Source organism: Pinus tabuliformis, chromosome 6 (assembly GCF_031772625.1).
Source record: "Pinus tabuliformis cultivar Carrire ecotype Pingquan chromosome 6, CPIR1, whole genome shotgun sequence".
Classification (NCBI taxonomy): Eukaryota; Viridiplantae; Streptophyta; class Pinopsida; order Pinales; family Pinaceae; genus Pinus; species Pinus tabuliformis.
Window position 1 is genome coordinate 1,817,727,510 of NC_142292.1, and position 4,694 is coordinate 1,817,732,203.

Consider the following 4,694-nt stretch of genomic DNA (forward strand, 5'->3'; position numbering starts at 1 on the left):
AGGAGTATTGTTTCAAGTGTTAGGGATTTAACGATCATATAGGGTTTAAAACTCATTATTTTAGCAGCTCTATATAGCCAACAAGGCCTCAGTTTAGTGTTGAGTTCAACAGAGTATGAGACCTTCCCTACTAGGGTCCCATTTTCGCTTGGGTTTGCCCAACCCATATGTCATGTCGAAAAAAGGATAAGGTTGGGTGTTGTATTGGGGCTCTGGTAGAACTAATGCCCTCAGACCTCATTAATAAAAAGGCCAACATCCAAGCAATACTATTCCCATCATTTTTTCTCTTGGTACAATGATGTGGGTCCAATTAGCTATGGTTGGCTTGTTGTTCATGGCTTGGTTTTATATATAGCTTTCTTCTCACCTAGCATGGGACCAGTTCCATGGACAATCAATTCTAAAATTTATCCTTCAAAATATAGAAGTATGTGTGGAGGCATTGCTGCAACAGTTTGTTGGATATTTAATCTAATTATTTAAGAGAGATTCCTATCTTTGATTGATCTGTTGGGCACATCTAAAACATTTGTAGTATTCGTCGTTATTTTTGGGGATGCATTATTTTTTGTCCTTGCTTTTGTTCCTGAGATGAAAGGCTTGAGCTTCGACGAGGTCGATAAATTATGAAAAGAGAGATCATATAGTGGTACTATAGGCAAGGGAGATTCTTTTAACAAACCCCTTCTTTATGACCATCATACATTCTGAAGTAGAAAATCAGATGCTAAAATCTCTCGTGAAAGAGGGCATTCAAATCAATTGTTGCAAATCTATGGATGACATTTTTGAGGTATTATAGGAGAATGTACAACTTAAATGGAATATCACCAATCATATCAACAAGTTTTTCATGGTGGCATATCAGCATGTTTTTCATGGTGGCAGTGTCGTAATTTGCACTATTTCTTAATAAGATATTGTTAATTATTTTTTAATTCCATTGGATATGTTGGATAACGGATGCTTCTACTTACATCATTCATCAACATCCCCTTTGAAAATATTTTTCATTGCTACCACTCCCCAAATATAGGAATTTTAATTTAGCACTACATTTGCATATGCAAAGGATATATATTTTATGCTTTCTTTGATTTGCGATATTCATCATTCCGCTCTATTTAAGTTGCGTCATTTGTAGATTAGGTTAGGCACAAACCAATGGGCTTCTTTGGGTTACTCTCCTAAAACTTGTTGTTGTCCAAACACTTTAGGTATTAGTATTTGCATACTGTTGTTTTTGGGGATGATGGTTTTCCATTGGAAATACAAATATAGACTAAAGAAATGCATCAACAAGTTGAGTTTGGAGTTGTTGCACATTGGAGGTACAAGGAGGGTGAGGAAACACACTCTTCCTTCATTGTTCAGATGGTCGAGTGGGCATGATGGGTGCTAATGTGGAATAGTGATATTATGGACACTAAACTATAGTTATCTCCCCAGGATGCAGACATGAGACCACCTTGCCCTTTCCCTTCCCATAAAGATGGTTGCCCACATATGGATAAATTCTGCAGCCCACCATGTGGCACAAATGATAGTCTCCTTCTTATAAGTAAGATGATAAAGTGAGTATGGTATTCTTAAAAACACCATATTATGATGTAGTTGCTTTGCAATTTTCTTGTTTTGAAATTCATTTGCTAATCTTTTACACAATTGTTTATGTATGTTGTTTGAAATTTCTACCATCATATCAATTTCATGAATAAAGGATTTCTTATTTTTGTTAAATAGATGGTTGTGTAAGAACTACCTCCAAATTCGATTGTGAAGGATTTGCTCGACAAAATAAGTTATGGTAGTTCACTTTTTACATCTAATGGTTTGCCAATACAAGAGGAGTTGAGGCCAAGAGTGAATCACAAAATCGTTAGTGATCCTTGTTAGAAGTTGGAAATGGGTGATTTAATTGAATTTACTCTGTCAATACCATATACATTTTTGACTGAATACATGAAAGAAATAAGTCGAATGTTTTGGTAAGGCAGATGATTGCTAGGATGAAACAAGCCATATGCCAGGAAATAATTCACAAGTTGCAACTATGAAATCAGTTATGTAGCAGCTGGCCAATTGTTTTTGGAGTGAATTAGAAATAATGGTGACCAAAAGATTTACGTTGTTGAATGCCAGTCAACAATAAGCTTCAATGTCATTACACCAATATAGTTGTTATGAGCTCAACACGTCAGTTATGGAAATAGAAACTAAGTGGGAAGGACAACAATCATTCCTCACAACCACGAGAGATAAACCCAATTGACAACTTTCTTTGTGGAGATTAGAATTAATATCATGATGGCCACATATTTTTGTAGAAAATTATTTCTACTCTTTGAATAATTAAAAGCACATTATTTTAACAAAGCTAGGAGATAGGTATGGATAACGAGGAAAGGAAGGTTTGGGATTGTCTGGGCTATTTCGATTCTCATCTTTCTATTTCACTTCTTTAGATAAAATTATATATTGAAATACAAACTCAATTCAAATCAAATTAAAATAGAGAATCCTAATTATGAATATGTTTCTCTCTCCACAACCTTGCAATGAATTTTTTTTTTTAATTATACTTGAATTTCACTAATAATAACCTGGATTTATATATTTCTTTTAACACCAAATTGACATCACAATAAACATACAAATATCCCATTAAGTATGACCTAAATATGGTTCAAAGAATCTCAGCTTTAGCCCATGCACGTGGCAGAGTAATTTCTGAGGTGTGAATTTTTATTAGAGGCAATATTTGTTTGTTTGTTTTGGTTAGAAAAAAGTTTTCTCTTGGTTTTATGTGACTTTCAATTTATCATTTGTAACATGTTGAGAAATGGAAAATAATAATGTGTGACATTTATCTTGCAAAAATTGATGTTGAATGAAAGGATATAGAGTTTAACCAAGCTACAATTTACTTTGGTAAAGGCAGAAGAACATCTTAAAAAGATGCCTATGAATACACCATATACAGAGTTTGAACACAAGTAATATATGGATTTTTATTTTGTAGATATCTTATTTTTTCTACCCAAGATATCATAGCAAGAAAAATATTGATATTGTAGGAATTGTTTGAGAACTTCATTAAGGTTGATTTTTTTGATGTCCTACTTGGTTGATACCTTCTCATGAAAGGAAGGCTTTAAACATGTATTAATATGTTCCTAAAACAAATCAGATTCAAAGTTTATAGCTATAGAAGATTAAAAAAATGCGAATGACTTCGTTTGATTGTTACTTGACTCTCATGTGGGTAGGTTACAAGAAATGGGATTGGAAAAAGGATGGGGAGGCAATGTAGAGTGTGTCTTGGATATGATTCATTTGTTGTTGGAGATCCTTCATGCACCTAAGCCATCGACTTTGGAAATGTTTCTAGTAGGGAATCCTATGGTTTTTAACGTTGTGATTTTTTCACATCATGGTTATTTTGGGCATGAAGAAAATGTTTTAGGAATGCTAGACAAGACAACGGTGGACAGGTAAGCAAATTTCTTATAATTGCAATGTTCATTCCATGATATCCTCTCTTTATTGTTTGATTTTATTTTAAATGTTTCTTTTGATTTTGTTTTGTCTTTTAACTATGAAATTGAAAATACTTGGTATCATGTCCATTTAAAAAACATCTAAAGCTTGAAGATGAGTTTAGTATTACATGATATTAATTGAAATCCTTTTAGTTGTTTTGTGTTAAAATATTTTCATGATTATTAAAAAAGTTTACTTTCATGTTGTTATTTGAGCACAGGTTGTCTATATACTTGACCAAATTCACGCGTTAGAGAATGAAATGTTGCTGCAAATAAAACGACAAGGGTTAAACATCACATCGATTATTTGTTTTAACAAGTTATCTACAACTTGAACTTTTTAACATGTAACTTAGTTGGCATGATTGTGCCTAAACTGTCTCTAAAGGTTGAATATAATGAAGTTACTAAGGTGTTATTTTCTATGGTGATGTTTTATTTGCTTTGTTTATATAGGTCATATGGCCGCATAATGGCCACTATCCCCAACTAAAGAAAACATGTTCGAGTTTCTTGATTTTATGGGGGGAAATGGTATTGACATCGCTGATGTTGAGGTATATGTCATATAAATATTTTATAGTCTACTTTATTTTATATTCAAGTATTCATCGTTTTTCATATCTTATACTCTGCATTGTATATTCTTTCATTTTCAAGAGAGGACCTCAATATTGATGGTAAGAAGCAGAAATTGAAGAAAGAGGAGAACAATAACACTGGAGCGACAAATGCAAAATGAGAGAGAAGAGAATCAGTCTAGTGATACCCTTAGAGCCAATATCTTGCATAAGACACACACATATAGATTGATGGTCAAATATTTAGAGTTGGTGAATTCACTTGCAATGGCAACACAGTGATAATGTTTTGAAATGATGAAACAATATTTCATGTGTAAATTATAGTCCAACCAATATTAAGTTGGAAATTTGTATTGTAATACTTGACATTTTATATAATAAAATATGTGGTTGAAATTATTTTTATTTTCACTTGATATTATTTAGTCTTGTAATTAACATATGTAACTTTGCGTTATCATATTAGATGAATATGCACGTTGTATATCATTTTTTTTTGTCGTAAAATCATACTGATTAATTTATGTTGATTAATAATGACCACATAAAAACAATCTAAAAC